A 21,711-nucleotide genomic window follows, 5' to 3' on the forward strand; every position below is an offset into this window, starting at 1 on the left:
TGGTCAGAGCCCCCAGGGAATGTAACAACCCTGACTGGTATTCCTGACGGAAAAAAAAAAAAATACTGGTGCAGCTTATGCTTCAGAAGAGAGACTATCAATGCTCAGATTTCCCTATTGTGTGACATTTGGCTTAGAATAGAAAAGAAAATGTGAAAGGAAAAGACATTGAGAGTCTTCTGCATCTTTGACTTGCTCACCAGGGGAACAAAGAATAGTTAATAGACGATCTCTAACTTTGGTCTGCCAGTTTGAATATACCATGTTATTCTCAGACTGAAATGATAGAAAACAAGCTTTACCAATGGTATCCTCCTGAACAGCTTTGAAAGTCGTTGGTTCAAGAGCTACATTAAGAAATAAGGATGCTTCCTGAAACCAATGAAATGTAGTATTTGCTTCTGAAGATAGGCTGCATACAATCACTATTCAATGGCCACCTATTTTCTCCCCTACACTCAGCATGCATATAGTACATATATATTACACAAATATCCTCTATTGGACATAAATGCTGCAACACACATACACATCAACACACACATACAAAGACTCGGTTCCTTTGTTCAAGGAGTTTACAAGTGGTGGGTAATTACTATTCCAATTATTCCTCACCACAGTATACCACATGCCATTTCCAAAGTTATTTTTATAGTCAAAGTTCTTAAAAGCTGATTTTAGGGATAAAAAATACTTTTTCAGGAAAAAAAATCATTGGGAATTGCTAAAAACACAGAAAGATAATGTGCAAGTAACAGAATGGAGTCAAGAAGCAACAAAAATTCTTAAACCTTCCCTGCACCCCTTCTCATCACCACTATAAACCTTGAAATTAGTCACTTTGGGCTACAGAACAATTAGGCTAAAACTGATGATGAAGTCAAACTTTTAATTATCAAGCAAAAATTATAAATTCAAAAATCTTTCCTTAAATACTCTACTAATAAAGAACTGCTTCTATATGTAACCTAGTTTACTATCTTAAGCATGACTCTATTTTAGAAGGGCTACATGTTTTGTTGAAAACCAATCTTTTCCTAATATTACATAACTGAATATTTCTTTTTTCAATGTGTTGCTATAGCATTCAGCCAAACAATAAAATTAATTTAGTTGAAGGACCTGTGATAAACTCCAAGCCTTTGCAGAAGTGATTAATCATAATATGAAGAAAAACAAAGCTAGCTTTAGAAAGACTGAAAAGAAAAAAATCTAGAATACTCTTAACCAACATGTTGGAAATAATTTCCAATCTTTTCTGCCTCCAGCGTGTAAATGTATCTTCCAATGTAGGTAGAGAAAAATAACGGTCAAATATTTAAGGTTAACATTTTTTTTTCTTTGAAGCATTTGGTAGAGAACTGGAAAAAAAAAATAAAAGCAGGGGAATGGTAAAAATGACACAACATTTCACTCAACATTTATTCAGTGTAATGTTCATGCCAATCACTGTGCGAGAGGCTGAGAACACATAAGTGAACAAAACTTGGACTTGCCTTCCCAAGGAGTGACCATTTGCTTATATTGGAGAAGACATTTCCTAGTAAGATGATCGTCTCCTCTATCTTTCATCTTGGCCACATCCCTAAATCCTACCTGCTAGTCAAAAATTAATTAGCAGAAAAATGACTTAATAGTCCTTCAAACTCAATACTTCCAAACCTCAACAATTTTCTGTAACTCCACGTGTCCTGCACACCTCACCCATCATCGTTCCTGGTCCCACAAGCTAGAACACTCTGGGCTAGCTTCAGCTCTTCACCTTTTCTCTTACCTCTGTTATGTGTCATGCCAGCCTATTCGACCACAGAAATAGCTCTTCAGATCTTCTTCCCATCCATCTTATGCCCTCTTCCTAATTTAAGACCTTGTGATCTTGGCAGTGAACTAATGAAAAGGCACATCCAGTGCCTCTTCCAAGCTCCTCCCTCTCCCTTAAGTCCTTTGCACCAACACAAGGGCTATCTTTCCAAAACACATGAATATCTGATCATGTTTCACTGTCCTACTTGAAAACTTCAGCTGAGAAATATTACCAAGTTCTTTCAAGTGACACTAAAGCCCCTAAATATGGCATAGCTTACCATTTAGAGGCCACTGCATGGTATGCATCCACACACCTCGTGCCATGCTAAACTATATCCCTTCTTCCAAAAACAATCCAAATATTCATATTTGCAAACCTTTCTCCCACCGGTTCATGTGCAGAGAGTGCTCTCTTGCTTACCACCATATCCCCAGACTACACAGATTTGCAGTCTCTGATTAGAAGCCAGAAAGAGAGTAGAGACTTGTGGAAAACTAGTCCTTGAGGCAAAAGCAGGTGGGTGGACATGAATTGGTCAGATACTGGCAAAGTTTAAGACTAAAATGAGAAATCTGAATATATAGGGACCTTGAAATCTGAAGGAGGAAAATCCAAGTACAAAGCTGGCAAAATTTAATAAGGAAAAAGGCATGCTTTGTCTACCGGGCATTTGATGTATCTGTAAAATGGTCATGAACAGTGATTCTTGACTTGATGCTTCTTTAGAGGACCCAGGACTCCACTACTGCGCTCTCCTGGGTTTTCTCGTGAACACAGACCTCTACAAGGCTAAAGACTGACAGAACGTAACATCGCAGCCCATTCACATAGCAGCAGAGTATTAGGCAACATTGTTCCCATGATGAAGAACTATTTCTCTTAGGCTGACTAACAGGTGGGTTTCAAGAATTTTTGATAGCACTTATTTCATAGTGTTCTCTCTTTGGCATACTTCCTAGCTCTAAGATTTTTGTTTAATGAAAAAAAATTGCTGCCATGCAAAGGAGAGCTAAAAACAGCATATGCAATTTTATATAACCAGGCTTATCCTAGCATGTCAGGTCACCTTAATCCCTCAGTGAATAAGCACTAGTTGAACTACTGAGATATTTCCATCCATTATAGTCTCATTTCTTGAATGTCCGAGGCATCTGTAACCAAGAGCCAATTACCACTGTAGTTCATTAATCATCAGTGTTGCTTAATGCCAAGAACTGGAGGGAAGCTGCCTACATTGTTTTACTTAAGTTTCTCTACAAGAAATGAATAAATGAATAGCTGGTCCTACAAGAGTAGGCTAGTCTTGTGTAGGCTCTGGATAAACTGCACATGAAGTCTCATAAGAAGTTTCTTACGGGGCTCTTGGGTGGCTCAATTGGTTATGCACCTGACTCTTGATTTTGGTTCAGGTCCTGATCCCAGGGTCGTGAGATCGAGCCCCCTGCTGGGCTCTGTGCTGAGCATGGAGCCTGCCTGAGATTTTTTTCTCTCCCTGTGACCCTCCCCGGATCGTGCTTGCTCTCTCTCTCTTTCTCTCTAAACAAAACAAAACAAAAAAGTTTCTTCCAACAAAATGTGGTGTTTCATGTAGTTTCTGTGTAAGTTTTAGCAATAAACCATAAATTCACATATCACATGTAATATTTTTATATTTTATAAAATGCCTATTGGACTATCAAAACCTATTCAAAGTTTTTACTGTATCTAGAGATCAGTTATAGGAGTATTGTTACAAATCTATGTTATCAAAAACTGCAGCCTATTATGTACCCAATGAGCTTAAATGTGAAGCCTAAGCCATACCAAGTATATTGTTTTTCCAAAATGAATACAACTTCCCATACGAAGAATGTTTGTACTTTTAAGAAAACTATTTGTAGTCAAATACATACAGAATTTAAACACTTTCATAGAGCCCTAGAAGACAGGTACCACTGCAAAGGGGATGCTATTTGTTCTAAATGGACCCCATAGATTAGGAAAACTAATTTTATCCATAAATGGGTAAAAATTCTACAGGATGGATTTTGGCTCCCTAATGAAAGCATGTCATGATAGTCAGATGCTCTAAGATAGAAAGCCATACCTTGGCAGAGAGAAAAATGTAGGACCAAGGAAATGTCGGGAACATTGAAGCTTGAGCACATGAAACCATAACTTCCCAGGGCAGAAAATAATGACTTTTAAGAAAACAGATACTTAAAATTTTTAATTTAGGTGTTGTTCTGTAACTTAATTTTTTATGTGTTGTCATAGCCTCCACTATCCCAAATCTCCAACAAAGGCAGTTACACACAGAAATTCAGGGAGAGACAATCTGAACCATACCCACCAGGCCAGTAGGGAATAGAAAATGGGAAAGCGCAACACAGAATGGGAGTGGGCAATTCAGAGGACTAGCCATTCAGAGCCAAGAGAAATTAAAAAGAAATGTAAGTTTCCCAGAACTCACAAGAGGTATTAGGTGCTAAACAGAAAATGGAAGATGGAAGCCAATTTTGCTTTCAATTTCAGAAGACAGTATGAGCCCAGAATGTATCTGAGTTATTACCATTTATTTATCTAAATTGATTCAGCACCTACTATGTGCCAGCTACTAATCCAGGCTTTGGACATAAAGGTACAGTAGGCGGAGCAGAGAGAGTAGAGGCAAGTAGTAGGAGCTGAGGCTGAGAGCCAACAGGGCAGACTACAGGGGCTGGTAGGCTGTGATAAGGACTTCCATGATGAGGTGGTCTCTGAGCGAGATGGGGAGCCACTGGAGAGCTCTGAACGCAGGAGTAACTCAACCTGACTTACATCCTGTCCAAGGCGTTTAAAACAGTCTAAATGGAACAAGGGAGGAAACAGAAGACCAGCTTGAAGGCCAGTAGTTTGAAGGTCCTCCAGGTGAGAGACAGGGACAGGATAGAGGTTCTCAGAGGAAGTGGTGAGAAATTTGGAGCATAGGTGTATTTTGAAGGTAAAAAGTACAGGATCAGCTGACAAATCGGATGTGGGGTGCAAGAGAAAGAAAATTCAGGGAAAATTCTAAGGTTTTCAGGTTGAGCAGCTGCAAACATGAAATTCAATTCAGATTTCCAAATCAGAGACTTCTTCCCCTGCCTTTAAAGTCTAGGGAGGGACAGAACTGAAAACAGTCAAATGGCAACATTAGAACCCGCAAGGATGTTTCAGCCATGCTAAGCCAGTCTCCTTCCCCATTCTCGTCCTGAAACATAAAAGAAAGGCAAAGTTTCTCCATTGTTAACCTGCTAAGAGTTAAAGCTCAACAGTCTTTAATAGTACATTGCAAATGATAGCACTTCATGACTATTTTCATTAAGTAAAACTAACATCTTATTTTGATTTTAAATAACTTTTGAGCAGATTTTCATTATTTGCAATTTTCTCACTTGGAGGAAAACTGTCTTAACTCCTAACAGTCTGGATAGCTTTAGAAGTTCTTTGGAAGAATATTATGGTAGCTCTAAAAATATGACCGTAAGTCTGACCCTGCATTAATGCTGGAGGAGAGAGAGAGAGGAAAAGGGAACAGAGCAAGTTAGAAGCCAACTATTAGAGCTACTTTGAACTACTTAAGGTTACCCAAGACATACTAATCTCTGGGCCTGTTTTCCAATTTGTAGACTTAAAGTGAAAATGTATCACAGGATTGACATAAGGAAATGTCTTCTTTTACAAATAAAAGTATTTAATAAAAGTATGTTGATATTCCCAATGTTTGGGGTATATTTTTACTATGCAATAAAAGTCAAATTTGGTCAGAGGAAAAACAATTGTGACAGCTTGCAAGCCTCAATGTGACAAACATTAGCATTTGCTTCTTTTTTTAAAAATATGACCACTTTTAGCCATGACTAAATCCAACAGCTCCAAGAGGGTTGTTCCCAGAATCATGTGGTGCTGTGCCCACCCTCCTTCGTGAGGATGAGTGGAGCCTCCCATGACAGCAGACTTCAGCCAGGCTGTCCCCGCTCCAGCCTCACCCCCACCCACTGGGGAGACAGGACCGATCGGCACTAAACCCAAACTATCGTAGCTCTTGCTGCTTTTATTATCTTAATTACCATATTCCTTTTGCCACTGTTGCACAAAATGCTCTATTTCCTTTCAGCAGCTCTTAAACTTTCTTGGCTTATAGACCTGTCAGGCAGTCTGGGGAAGTCTCCTGGGCCCTTCTCAAAATCACATTTTTTAATTCATTAACATAAAATGCACAAGATTACAAAAGAAACCAGTTACATTCGAACACAGTTGTATCCTTACTCCCCCGTGGCAGTTCATGGACAAAGTAACAGTTCACAATGTTTTTTCTTTAGTAATCTTGGAAACCCATTTGTGGCTCGACCCCACAAACTGTGAGATCATGTCCTGAGCTGAAACCAAGAGTTGGACACTTAACCAACCGAGCCACCCAGGCGCCCCCAAATTACTTACATTTTAGCCCTCAGTTTTTATGTCAAAAACATGTTGACCAAAGTAAGATTGTTCATCAGAAGCTTAAAATAAATTGAGAATTAACAGAGACCATGACAATTTGGGCCATTAAAAGGAAGTGATTAAATTGTCTGATGCCCCCCTAACAACCCAAACCATACACACTGCTGGTCTATACCCCTCATCCCAGCATCTCATACTCCACATGCCTAACACACTTACTGTGAGGTCAGTGTGAGCTACACTCATGCCTTCACAGAGGCCAGCATCTGGGACTGCTTTTCCTAACCACACATTAATGCACACGTAGTAATATAATTTGGAGGAACAAAAGTATAGCCAGGGGAACAGGGGCTTCTGGAGCATCTTTACTATTAACCAGGACCTAGAACCTCCAAGGCTCCTACAGATTTGAATGTAGAGCAACGTGAAATAGGAGTTATGCAATAATCACTTTTTGAATGACTAATGATGACTGCAGTCTTTACTTCATAAAATAGATTCATACATTTTACTTTTTTGTTTATTTCAAATTTTTACTTATTTTTCTCAATTCTTTCCACATTTATTTATTTTTGAAAGACAGAGCTTGAGTGGGGGAGGGGCAGAGAGAGAGGGAGACACAGAATCTGAAACTGGCTCCAGTCTCTGAGCTGCCAGCACAGAGCGCGACTATGAAATCATGACCTGAGCTGAAGTTGGATGCTTAAATTTTTATTTAAATTCTAGTTAGTTAACATATAGCACACTATTGGTTTCAGGAGTAGGATTTAGTGATTCATCTCTTACATATAATACATATACATATACATACATATATGTATATATATACATATATATGTACATATACATATGTACATACATATAATACATATACATATAATCACAAGTGCCCTCCTTAATGTCCATTTAGCCCATCCCCCTCATCCCCTTGTCTCCATTGTGCCACCTATTGAACAAATTCAATCAACTGCTAGAGTTTCTGGTACTTAAAAACAATAGTAATATATTACAAATATTTTGTATTATTATACAAAATTACACATATAATTTACATATATAATTTATATTTATATATTTATATATAATTTATACACATATAAAATATATTAATTGCCTGTGTTCCATTTCTCACTTATTTTTTTAGAGAACATGATAGAAACCCTCTGCAGCTTTTGAGACAATGACGAAGGAAAATCCACATTCCTGACTGATACACAGAGTCTAATAAAACCCAAAAAGATTTCAGATTTCTAGGATTGGTATGTTCAGAAGTTTTATATTTCCCTCAGCTTTGTGCTCTGTCAGATATAAACAGAACAAAAGAAAGATCTCTACAGCAAACATGAAAATGCAGCAGAAATTAGGCTTCTGTATAGTGAATGTTACCTGCATGATTAAAAGGGGAAACAAGAACTACCTTCTTTCATGTAAATTATAAAATTAAAAGATCAGTTGTTATCCATGGGTGATTCGGGGTGAATCTATCCTCCTACATCCATAATTATTAAAACCACCACTTAATGTACAACATGAGCCTAACCTAGAGTTAGCTAGAAATTGTGTGATTTTGTAGCTTTTTTTAAGATTCTAAAACCCCAGTTCTTGAGATGGTTTTGATGTGCCCTTTAATTAGAGGCAGAAAGATGACCTAAACTTCGGCTCTAAAATAGTGACTGAGTTCCATACACTTCCAGTGTATGATTATATGCCTGTCTGCTTTGTTTTAAAATAAAACTGATTACCATCAGCTAAATTTGATTATTAGACCTTCTGTGAAAGAAAATATATATATATATATATATATATTTAAAAGTTTTTTAAATTTCTCAATTTCTAAAAAAAAGGTATTATAGAATTACAGTTGGAATTAAGTTTGGGGATTATTTTCTATTAATTCAATGAAAAGAGTTTCCTAAATATCAGTTTAAGATCTACTGATCAATATCTATATTATACTGATTCATACATACATGTATACATGAATATACCGATTAATACCTATCATTAACAGTCAACTTCTTGAACTGGATACTTTGGGCTACAAATAATAGAAAATCTGACTCAGAGTAGTTTAAACACAGGCTATTTCTTGTTTAGTAATAAAAGGCTGGACAAGGCAGTCCCATGGTTGCTCCATGATGACACTATGGGATTGCATCCTCATTCTAGGTTTTTCTAGGCAACGAAAAATCCTCAGTCTAGGTTTTTCTTTGTATCCTCAGTCTAGGCAAAACTCAGTTTTGCCACAACCAGTTAGCTATGGCAAAACAAATTCCAGAGCAAATTCCAACACCAGAGAGAACGTTTCCTCTCACCCCTCTATCCTTTCCGGGTGGATAGTCTCCCCTTGAAGCCTCAGAAGTCTTCCCCTTACATGTCATCAGCCAGAACCGGATTTCATGCTGACAAACCAGTTGTGGTGATGGAAAACGAGATTGCCACGGTGGCATTAACATTCATGACTAATCCCCCAGCGCAGGCACACTGTTACCCAAATAACCTTAGGATCCTTTAGGCTAGGAAAGAGCAGGGAAACCCGGCAGTGTCTGCTACACACAATATGCACCACATACTATAGACCAATTTTTTAAATCTTTAAAATTTTTAAAAGGAAACCACAATGTGTATACTTATACTTCATAAATGAAGAAAGCAAGGCTTCAATAAATACAATGATTTGACAAAGTCACACTGCTCATAAGCAAGCAAGTCTGAACTGAGGACTGAGGCTTTGGAGCCTCCTATGCAGTCACTGATGACAACCAAACCACAAATAAAACAATGGTCCAGGTTCCTGTGGCTTGAAAGCCAGCAACGTTAGGCTCTGTTCACCAAAATATGATTAGCAACTTCAGACTGTTTCTTCGAAAAAGATGTTCATGTGTATCTTCAAGATATCCTCCAAATGCTAATATGTTGTGGTTCCTCCAAAGAAAAACTCTCTCTGAAGTTGAGGTGACAGGGACCATCAGTTCCAGATAAGAGAAAATACAACCCCATCTACACTCTCCATAAACTGGGGCCGTGCGCCTTGAGACCAGAACAGGTCATATGTCATAGGTGGCATCTTTTTGATGATTTGAGAGCCTCATAATTGTTTATTGACTCAAGCCCAGCTTCACTTCACTTCTGCTTTAGGAGAAACTATTTTTCTAAAATTTAGTGGTAAATGATTTTTGAATAATGAGAACTGGGAGGGAGGAAAGAGGAAGTTATATGAAGCGAGGCAAATAATTGAAGATGTTCATAATGCAAGTCATTTTTCTCCAGAAATAGTACCTGCTGAATTCCCTGTCTTTTTTTCCTGGGTGAGGAAAAAAATAACAAAAAAACTTGCAGTGTGTGTGTTAAGATATTGATGCTTGGGTATCACGTGGCAGAGCAGCTGCTATTCATAAAATTAGGCAGTAGCAAAGCTCAATGTTCTCAACAAGATGCTAATTATTTACTCTTACTTGATATATTCTTCCATAAATTTCCTATTATTTGCCTTATGTTCTGTCTGTGATCTCCCATCAAAGAAAAGCATATCACCATTTTTTGTGTTGTTAACATAATGTTTTTAGGGTAAAAGTTTACTTCAGAAAGATGTTTAATCCCAAATGCTAATGAAAATATAAGAAAATTGATAAGTAAGTAGAAGTGAAAAAGACACCACAGGGCCATATTCCCAGCATTGCTTTGAACTTGCTAATTGTTGTTCAGTGATAGCCCTTAATGTCACATTCCCTTTTCCTTAAAATGGAACTTGTAAAAACTGTTTTAAGAAAACAGTTTATTTTGGTACTGGTGGCACAAGAAGTTACCAAAGGAAATGTGTTACCTATATTTTGTTTAAAACAGCCACACAAATGATCCGTCCCAGATGCCTTGACATCTACTTTTGCTGGCAAAAATATAAAACAGCTCCAAGAAGCAGAGTTAGGAATATGATAAACTTCAGTTGTTCGTGGGAAATGAAAGAAAAGAGAAAATTAAGGGCACCTGGGTGGTTCAGTCAGGTGAGCACCTGACTCTTGATTTTGGCTCAGGTCATGATCCCAGGGTCATGGGATCAAGCCCTGCACCAGGCCCTTCACTGAGCATGGAGCCTGCTTAAGATTCTCTCTCTCTCCCTCTGCCTCTCTCCCCTGCTCATGCTCTGTCTCTCTCTGTAAAATAAATTTTCAAAAAATAAATGCTATTGTAAAAAGAACAAAGCAATCTAAAATTGTGCAAAATATAAATTCCATTTCTCGTAATTTCTGTGTTCCATGCTTTTTCTAAGATATGCCAAGAAAAACATTGTTGTGTTTAATGTAGTATCTAAGGAAATTTTTCAATTCTCCCCAGTATTTTTATTTGTGCCTATTAGCTTAGAAATGTATTTTTAAGTGCTTTACATTACACTGGTCATCAATCATAGGTATATATGGAAATAAAAATAAATACCACCGCTCTCAGCATTTTAAATATCCCTTTGAACATTGACTATGAGTACACAGCTCTTTTTGGCCTATATAAATGCCTTATCTTTTAGAGCTTGACAGTTTATAAAGTGCTGTGTGCTCCGTACTATCTCATTTGTTCTCATGTAACCACCCAAACCTTGAAGTGAATGGGTGGGTAATAATTCCTATTCTACCGATGAAGGTGGGTTCCAAGATGAAGAGTAATGTCCCACAGGTTGTGGTGGAGCCTGGAATGAAACACGGGTCTTGCGGGGGAGCCTGGGTTGCTCAGCTGGCTAAGCATCAGACTTCAGCTCAAGTCATGGCCTCACAGTTCATGAGTTTGAGCCGTGTTGGGCTCTGTGCTGACAGCTCAGAGGCAGGAGCCTGCTTTTGAATTTTGTGTCTCCCTCTCTCTCTCTGCCCTCCCCCACTTTCACTCTCTCTCTCTCTCTCTCTCTCTCTCTCTCAAAAATAAACATTTAAAAAAAACACACACAGTCTTGGCATTACTGCCATTATACATGGTATAAGGTAAGAAAAATGGCTGGCAAATGCCTTAACAGAAATGCAAATAGAAAAATCTAATTGTTTCATTCTGGTTTGTTTACACAGAGCCCTACAAGCACTGCTCCAGACAAATGTTTTCTCCAGTAAATGCAAAACACTGATGCCAAAGTCTTGAAATTGGTGTTCAGAGAACCTAAACATTAAAATAAATTCTTCCTTTTAACGGCAGTCTTCCCTCTTGCTGATTTTTCTATCTTAAATTTATTTTAATAACCTAACATCCTTATCAAAAACCTGTTGTTATTTTTTATGTCTAGAAATGCAGAATGGAAGAGTCCTGCAATGGCGTTAACTTGGCCATATTTGTTGATCTGCTGATCAAAAGCCTTTTATACATTAGCTGGTTTAAATGTAAACCGGGCAGATTATTTGTGATGTGAAAACCATGATTTTTGCTTTATATAGGCACTTTTAGCTGTGAGAAATTTCTGTGCCTTTTCATAGTTTTAGCTGTATACTACCATTTGCAGATTTGTGCATATGTAGTCATATGTATTTTTAATTAGTCAAAAGTTGCCCTTGTTCACAGTGGTTGTTAACAAACCTGCTGGACTTTGTTTTAAAAGCAAACTAGTAGAAAACAGTTTGGCCTCAAAATAATAAGCATACAGTAACCATAGGACCCAACAATTCCACTTCTAGGTATGCACCTATGAAAAAGAAGAATGCACACAAAGACTTTGCTCTCATTGTTCACAGCAGCATTATTCATAATAGCCAACAAGTGTCAACAACCTAAATGGCCATCAACTGATGAATGGCTAAACGAATGTGGCATATCTACCCAATGGAATATTATTGAGCAATAAAAAAGTGTAAAGTTCTGATACATGCTACAACAGGATGAACCTTGAATCATCATCCCAAGTGAAAGAAGCCAGACACAAAAGACCACATATTGTATTGACCTCATAGAATAGATAAATCCATAGAGACAGAGAGTAGAATAATGGTTGTCAAAAGCTGGGAGGTGGTGTTGGTTGCAGGTGAACAGAGAACAAGTGCTAATGCAGACAGGTCTTCTTTTTGGAGAACAGGCATACTGCAGAGGTACCATGGATTTTGTTCTAGAACACTACAATAAAGCAAATATCACAATAAAGCAATTCAAGTGAATTTTTTTCATTTCCCAGTGCATATAAAAGTGATGTTTATAGTATATTGTAGTCTAAGTGTGCAAGTGCACTATGTAAAAAAAAAAATGTAAATACATTCATTGAAAAACATTTTATAGCTAAAAAATGCTAACCAGCATCTGAGCTTTTAGCGAGTCACAATCTTTTCACTGGTGGAGAGTCTTGCTTCAATGTGGATGGCTGCCGAAGGTCAAAATGGCTGCAAAGATTTATTAAAATAAGACATGGAGTTTGCCACACCAACTGACTCTTCATTTCATTTGAACACTAAGAGACAAGGGGCACCTGGGTGGCTCAATTGGTTAAGTGTCCGACTTCAGCCCAGGTCATGATCTCATGGTTTGTGGGTTCAAGCCGTGCATCAGGCTCTGCACTGACAGCTTGCTCAGGTCCTGGAGCCGGCTTCGGATTCTGTGTTTCCTTCTGTCTCTGCCCTTCCCCCACTCACTCTGTCTCTCTCTCTGTCTCTCAAAAATAAATACATGTTAAAAAAAATTTTTAATGTATTAAAAAAAGAGACCATCTTTATGCCCCTCCCCCACTCACTCTGTCTCTCAAAAATAAATATATGTTAAAAAAATTTTAATGTATTAAAAAAAAGACCATTATGGGGTTATTAATTGGCCTAATTTAAATATTGTCATATCTCAAGGAATAAGAAGGCCCAAGGAGAGGGAGGGAGATAGAGGAACAATGGTCACTGGAGCAGTCAGAACCCACAGAACATTTATCAGTTAAGTTCATAGTCTTAAATGGGTGTGGTTCATGGTGTCCCCAAATAACTATAATAGTCACATCAAAGATTCCTGATCACAAACTACCATAACAAATACAATAGTAATGAAAAAGTTTGAAATATTACATGAATTGCCAAACTGTGACAGAGATAGGAAGAAAATGCTGTTGGAAAAATGGCACCAATAGACTTAATCAATGCAGGGACACGACAGACCTTTCATTTGCAAAAAACAGGATATTGGGGCACCTTGGTGGCTCAGTTGGATAAGTGTCTTACTCTTGGTTTCAGGTCAGGTCATTATCTCACAGTTCATGAGATTGAGCCCCAAGGAGGGCTCTGTGCTGACAGCATGGAGCCTGCCTAGGATTCTCTCTCTTCCTTTCTTTCTGCCCCTCCCCTCACGCTGTCTCTCTCAAAATAAATAAACATTTTAAAAAATATGACATCCAGGTGCCTGGGTGGTTCAGTCAGTTAAGCATCTGACTTCAGCTCAGGTCATGATCTCATGGCTCGTGAGTTCGAGCCCTGTGTCAGGCTCTGTGCTGACAGCTTAGAGCCTGGAGCCTGCTTCAGATTCTGTGTTCCCCTTTGTCTCTCGGCCCCCACTCGTGCTATGTCTGTCTCTTTCTGTCTCTCTCTCAAAAAATAAGTAAACATTAAAAAATTTTTTTCATTGGAACGATACAGAGAAGATTAGCATGGCCCCTGTGCAAGGATGACATGCAAATTCATGAAGTGTTCCATATTAAAAAAGAAATTTTTTTTTAATATGATACCTGCAAAGCTCAACAAAGTGCAGCACAATAACATGAGGTATGCCTATACTGAAGTCTTCTAAAATATGGTGATGATTGCACAATTCTAAATACATTACACTAATAAATATATTAATATAACAAACTATCACAAACTGGGTGGCTTAAACAACACAAACATTTATTTCTCACCGTTCTGGATGCTAAAAATCCAAGGTCAAAGTGCTGGCAGATTCAGTGCCAGGTGAGAATACACTTTTTTTCTGGCCATCTTTTCTGTGTCCTCACACGGCAGAAGGGATGAGGAAGCTCTCTGGGGTCTCTTATGTGAGGACACTAATCCCATTCATGAAGGCTCCACCCTCATGAGCTAATCACCCCCAAGGGCCCCACCTCCAAAGACCATCACATTGGGGGTTAGGTTTAAGGGTATAAACTTGGGGCGGGGCGGGGGGGGTGCGGTGGGAGACACAAAACTCTCAGTCTACAGCACCTAGTATAGGCACGTCAAGTTTTCTGATTTGATATTCAAGATAAACTAAGTCAAAATGTTGCAGGATTTTTTTTTTACCTCAATACCTAGGATTCATCACCTCAGATGCTTTGAAGAATGAAGAGGTGGACACAAAATGAGCAGCAGGCAAAAGCTTATTAGAGTATAAGATCAGAAAGGAAGAATAGTAGGAAGGCTCTCTTTACAGAGAGGGGAATTCGAAAGTGAATGCCTGAGGACTATAGTCAAGAGTCCTTGTTTTATAAGGTTCTGGTCAGCCCTCCCCCTTCCTTTCCCCCTTGTTCCGTCTCAGGTTCTGCCTTTATTGGCTTGATAGCTCTAGGTGCTGGGTTGTGCAATCCTGATTGGCTCATTTTCATTGTATGAGAGGTGGTCTATGGCCATACTGAGGTCTTTTGTCAAATTCCTGAGGGAAACCTGAGGGGGAGTTTAGTTGGGATCTGTTACATTCTTAAGAGGAACCTTATGCCTAAGGGGGTTTGCTGTCATCTGACACTCCCAGCATTGTTCCAAAATAGGTGTTTTTCCCCACCCAGGGATCTCAGGTCCTAATCTTTCCCTCTCTGCCTACTGAATCCTATCTTCTCCTATCATACTCCCCCCTCTGAACGTTTGACTTCTAACTCCTGCTAGGAACCAGGATAATGGTCTTAACTGCTTCCTGCTGAAAGCGGGGGAAGGGGAATGGCAGTCAGGGCAGGTTCAAAGGTCAATCCAGAGGTCGATAAAATGGGAACACCTGGGCTAGCAGAATTTTTCTTGGATATCTTATTTCTCTGGCATATGCAACGGCTTCTACAAATGACATACAAAGAGTTTTAGACCAGCAAGCGTTAATATTCCAAATGCAATGCTACCTAGGGAGAAGGCCACACCATTAGGAAGGGAAGATGCATTGTAGCCATCCAAAAAATCCCTACATGTCTGGTTATATATACTTATTAACTATAGTTGTTTTTTTCTCCCTCTTCCATCCTTATTTGGATGATAAGTATAACAACTCCATGATAAGTATTTCATTTTACCTCAAAAAAAGATTGATCTTCGGTATCCAGATTACTGTAAATTTAGGCAATTGTTTTTCTGTCCTGAAGCTAGTAGCACTAGAGTCCCTAATTCAATCATAATATCCCTTCCTAGCAAGAGAGTGTGGATCTCTGGCATTATCAAAAAAGAACGTGAGAAATATCAAGTCTCCCCATACACACCCCAGTGGCTGAGGAAAAACGTGGTCATGGGTTTTCCAGTGACTCTAATCATCATGTTGTGTTTGGATGGTTGGCCTGGAGTGGAAAGGAGAACAGAAACGGTGACTCAGGTGTCAAGAAGGAAATCAACTGGTTTTCCTTCTATATCCAGAGTTACCAGAGGTGAGGCTCTGGGTTTCCCATAGACAGTTGTTTAGAAGAGCCACCGTAAAGAGCCCCAGGCCCTTTCAGGGATGTTGGTAATCTGAGCACTCCCAGATTAAGGTCACTGAGAGCATTCCGATTTCTAGTGATTGTCTCCACAAAAGGGGCATGGCTTATGGGTTTCAACTTCAGTTGTCCCTTCTGAAGACATTGTCGCTTCCAGTGCCCTGAATGGCCACATAAATGGCACTTGGTGCCAGGACCTCGGGAAGTCTGGTCTGAATAGTAGGTAAGGCTGTAACTAAGGTCTCAAATTTTTTCTAAAGCCTCCTTTCTTTAGTTCCTTTAGAGTTTCTTTAGAGTAAGTTCCTTACTCTCCTCTTGATCTCGGTTGTAATATACCCAATTGATAGTTTGTAAGAGCTCCTTGAGGGTCCCTTCCAGGCCAACAGCCAGCATTGTTCCAAAATATGTGTTTTTCCCCACACAGAGACCTCAGGTCCTATCCTTTCCCTCTCTGCCTATTTTATCCTATCTTTTCCTATCATAAAAAGACCTGGGCTCACCTGGGCAATCACTTAATCTCTCTGCCGTTGCTTCCCCTTTTTATGAAAAGTAAGGTTTCACTAGTGACTTAAGATGACTCTAACTCCACAAACCAGCATTATGTTGACCTTTATTTTCATAAAGGCAGACTAAGAAAAATGTTTTGTAATAGAGACAGACCAAGATACCACACCTTGTGCTGCTCCAGCTGCCTTTCCTCGGGAGTCCCAGACATGGTGAGAAAGGGTATGCTATTGCTGGGGCAGCCTTCCAGCTAAGGGAAGTCTGAGCGTGTAAATCATATGGCTGTAATGAAGCCAAGATGTATGTGCACCAACTGGCTTGCAAGACATTTAAAACTTCACTTTTTAAAAATCCACTCTAATATATGTCTGACGCTTTTTACTCTAATGTCATCAGACTTTATAGAATCTGTAGACTTATGGAATTTGAATTGGAAATATTTTGTCCTGTTTTACCTTTATGTGTTCCCCCAGACTATGGAGTCTATAGTGGTTTTTGATATTTGCAATATAAAACTCATTGTTAAGTAGGTAAACTAATATATCATTTTAGATGCCGGAGGCTCATTCTATTTAAAAAGTGAAGGGGCAATAAATCCCTTGGCTGTGCAGCACTGTGGCTTTAGCTCTTTATCAATTAGCGGTTCTCTTAGTTCTCTTCAACCCAGCCATCCCTACTCTCCCCTCCCCAAAGCAAAAAGAAGTCTAGAAACGCAACAGATAGGATTTGTTACGTGATTAGCTTCCTAATCACCAACACCACCACCTTAACACATACACACACACACACACACACACACACACACACACACTGAGAAATAGTACATGTGTAGCAATCCGAAAGATATTCAGATGTATCAATGATACTAATATTTGTTAATGTTCATAGCAGGCATTTATCCTAATACATAGGAGTCCCCACTCCACAGATGGAAGAGTTAGATAAGATAATGATACGCATACTTTCTCCAATCCTCTCAAAGGAATAAACTCATTTACTCTTGAGAGAGGATAATGGGACTGACTGGAAAAGAATCTACCTTTCAATGTTCTGAAGTTCTATCACGTGTCTCTCCTTCCATTGTTCTCCAGGTGCCTATAACGTGAAACACAAAGCATACACAGAGAACCCTTGAGATATTGTCCTGGAGTGCACACCTCACCTAAGAAGAAAAAAACAGGCTATTAAGGCTCAAATCCCAAGGATGCATCCACTCATATAATGTGTGATACACACACACACACACACACACACACACATATATATATATAAAAGAAAGGAAAAAAGAAAAAGAAAAACAGAGTAACATAGCAATTCCAAGACCATGGCTTGATTTTCATCCCATCTACTAAGCATGCTCTAACTCATTGCTACAAGAGGTCATATCTTAAAGTGGCAAAGTGATGACTGAGGGTTTTCTATATTTAAAACTTCATTGTCAGGAAGATGCACAGGTGTACCTGCTGTAAATCATGGAACAAGACTGAAAATGAACGTGGCACACCCTTTCTGCCACACACAATAAAGCTCCCTTTCCTCAAGCTGCAGGAATCATTGTTTGCAAAGCACTTCAAGGCAAGCCAGGGAAGCATGTTTGGAAAACAAAGGACTTTTTAATTGCTGCTGACATGAATGAACTCTCTGAAACAACAGCTGTGTCTTGAGATTACATTACAAGGCATGTGAGCAGGATACAAAGCATCCTCATAAAAAGACAAAGCCCGAGAAGCCTTTTATTGTTTTCTAAAAAAAAATTCCCAAGCCCAGGATGCCTAATTTCAATTCCTACAGGATGCAGCAATCATATGTTTACAGAACAAAATTGAGAAATAACCTTTATATTTACTGTAGCTGATAAAAAAACAAAATCCTGGTAGATAGTTTGGGTAGGAGAAGGAAGTCAGTTGTCAGTTAAAATACTGTCCCAGGAGATTATTTCCTTTCTGTCTTTCTAGTCACAGAATGTCGGCTGCTGAGTATAAATTATGGACAAAAGAACTCATTTGGAGAAATATTGACCCAGTCATACTTCATAGGTTTATTACTACCCTGAGAGAAATGATCCTTGTGAAATTAGAACTGCTGAACTACAACCAAGAGTCTTTCAGAGACAAACCTCAAGGGGAATGGAAGAGAAGGTTAAGGGTGGGGGGAGAGGGAAATCAAGGATGCTTAAACAAGAAAGAAAGGGGCCAAGGAGATAGGGATTTAGTGAACACACCAATGGACCTGACATCGAGCTAATGATTATAATGCTATTTCTATAATTCCACTCATCAAGCAGCTTTATTTCAGACATTCAAGTCTTCAGAGTGTTTCCATCAAAACTGCATACGCAACGCAGTGAGAGTACATTTTCCCATAACCTTTATTAGATTCTCAGAAGGCTCCAGAAACTGAAAAAGTGAAGACCGTGCTATATGAAGGATGAAAGAATGCCGCAAAGCCTTTGATTCTCCTTCCATAGACAAGTGGATTCTATCTTCCCTCTCCTTGTATCTACACTGGACTCTGGCTGCTTTCACCAATAGAGAGCATGAGGGATCATGTGACTCTGGTTTCAGGCTCAGCCTGCAGGAAGACAACCAGCTTCTACAAGGGTGTTCTGGAATCCCAAGCTGCTATCCTGAAACCACTGGATGTAAGCAGGCCAGGCCACATGCAAAAGGTTCTGGAGGCTGAGATACTATATGAAAAAAGAGGCAAGGAGCACCAAGGCACCAGATATGTGAATGGAAAAGCCATCTTTGAGCTGGATCCTATAACTGTCAAACTGCTCAGAAATGAATCATCCATCCTGGGCCTTCCAGAAGTCCTGATTTCCCAGAAAAAGGAGATTTCTTACCTAACCAATATTGTCGAAAGTTTCCTTTGTGTTTCTGGACCTGACAGGTGTCTATAGTCTACTCTTTCTTTTATGGGTTCTTCAGAAATTCTTCCACTTCTGTACTCCCCTTGATGTGGATCATGCACCCTCCTCTGTTCATGTTTCTGGAACCCCCTACAAATCTAGGAGATCTCCAGCTCCTTCTGTGGGGCTCCCATCTCCCCGCAGGCATCTCAAATAAGATCTAGGACAACTTCAAGCTTCACTTCTCATGAAGTGAAATAGAGACAAAGCATTAAATAGAGATGGAGATGGTAGAGATAGAGATTTTTCAAACCCATATTGCAACCATTTTCTCCCCATAACTGAATTTCTTCTTTTACCTGACCATGATGATTTAGATACCAAATTAGATAATAATACAGAGCAATTCCATTCCAAAATGTGTACATTTATGCTCATCTAACCCAACTGCCAGCACTTTTTCTTTCTCACTGCAGATAAAACATCCTAAAATATTTCAGGATGTTTTATCTGCAACTAACAGTTAGTGTTGTCAAAGGTTATCTGATAACATTTTATAATCTGTAGTAGATGGTATGGAGCTGATGTCAATTCAAAATCACTCTTCTAAATTGGCTATCAATGGCCCATCAATTATGGTCTTGATGTTTTCAATGCTTTCAATGTAGTGCATTGTTTCACTGATATGAAGGTAAAATGAAAGACATCTGCTAATCTCACCTTTCCTGGACCCAGTGCCTTATTACCAGCTTTCTAGAGAATGTTCAAGGAAAAAAAAAAAAAAAAACCCTTTCCACTCCTTGATGAGAGCCCCTAGGGGGAACAGATACCAAAAACTCTAACTCATGCTTTGTTTTTTAAATTGTAGAAATAAAAATAAAAATGATGTTAATTTGCAGTAATTTGATGTTTCTCGGCTCAGTATCAAAGGTGGCAATTTATTTTCATCACCTGAAACATGACACCAGTATTATCAGTTTGGAATTTCTTGCTTGCTGTTTTTATTTTTCACAGAACTTCTAACCCAACCTGTAAAGTTCCCCAAAGGAAAGCACTCATTGTTATTTAATTTCTTCTTCAAACTTTGTGTTACTCTTCAAAAGGAACCTACAACTGGAATTTAAATGAAAACTTGGAAGAAAAAAAAAGAAACTTGTAAGAAACTTCCTCAATGTGAATTAACTATCTTTGTCAAAATGCTTAGCATTTGAGGTTTTCATATCTCGTTCCTTAATTATGATTTGATATTTTCACACTGATACCTTAATTTTTAAAAATATAGGGATGGAAGAAAATATTATTTTGATGAAAGAAAATATTTTTCCTGTATATTTGAGTCAAAAGGTGCTGATCTTCAAAATATTTCTTCCCAACTCAACCAACCAAACTTCTATTTATTTTCTTTTCAATATAATGTGGCAATCGAAGCATCCAAACATATTGAAATAGTTTGGTAAAATATAATACCACAACATGATGGAATACACATTTAAATTCTCTGTAGAAATCTGGAAAATTTTGATGTTTTGTTAAATTAAAAAACAGAACAAAGGGGCGCCTGGGTAGCTCAGTTGGTTAAACATCCAACTCTTGATCTCACCTCAGGTCATGATCTCACGGTTCGGGAGTTCGAGCCCCAAGTGGGGCGCTGTGCTGACAGCATGGACCTTACTTGGAATTCTCTCTCTCCCTCTCTTTCTGTCCTTCCCCCATGCTTGCTCACTTTCTCTCAAAACAAATAAACTTTGGGAAAAAAAACAGAATACAAAATGGTATATCAAAATCATGAAAACAGTATACACATGAGGAAAATTTTAAGGTAATACAGAAAAATAAAAAACAATTGTGTCAAATGATTTTTCTTAAGGGAGCCAAGACAATTCAATAGGGAAAGAATAATCTTTTCCACAAAAAGAGACAACTTTTTGAGGCAACTGAATATCCACATGTCAGTAAATGAAAATGGATTCCTACCTCTCATCATACACAAGCATTAACTCAAATGGATCACAACTGTAAAAGTAAGAGCCAAATCTTTTAAGCTCTTAAGATAAAGCATAGGAGGTAAGTCTTTGTGATCTTGACTTACACATAATTTCTTGGCTTCTTAGGCAAAGCACAGTGGCAAGAGAAACATATAAATCAATCAGACTTCATCAAAATTTAAAACTTTTTTTTAGAGAGAGAAAGAGAGAGAGAGAGCATGAGCAAGGGATAAGGGAAGAGGGAGGGAGAGAGAGAATCTTGGGTGGATTAGGATGGCAGCATGGAGCCTGATGCAGGGCTCAATCCCATGACCCCAGGATCATAACCTAAGCTGAAATCAAGAGTTGGACACTGAACCAACTGAGCAACCCAGGTACCTCTGAATTTAAAACTTTTATAAACAACCTAACCTTACACCTAAAGGAGCTAGAAAAAGAAGCAAATAAAACCCAAAGCTAGAAGGGGGGAAATAATAAAGATCAGAACAGAAATAAACAAAATAGAAATAAAAAAAAAAATAGATCAATGAAACCAGGAGCTGGTTCTGTGAAAACATCA

The 21,711-nt window shown here is 38.6% G+C and overlaps 1 pseudogene; it reads left to right on the forward strand.

Annotated features, from left to right (window-relative positions):
* The first annotated feature begins 13,781 nt into the window (after positions 1 to 13,781).
* Positions 13,782 to 13,875, forward strand: LOC113603161 (uncharacterized; annotated as a pseudogene).
* Positions 13,876 to 21,711: the final 7,836 nt, after the last annotated feature.

Source organism: Acinonyx jubatus, chromosome B1, assembly GCF_027475565.1.
Source record: "Acinonyx jubatus isolate Ajub_Pintada_27869175 chromosome B1, VMU_Ajub_asm_v1.0, whole genome shotgun sequence".
Taxonomy (NCBI): domain Eukaryota; kingdom Metazoa; phylum Chordata; class Mammalia; order Carnivora; family Felidae; genus Acinonyx; species Acinonyx jubatus.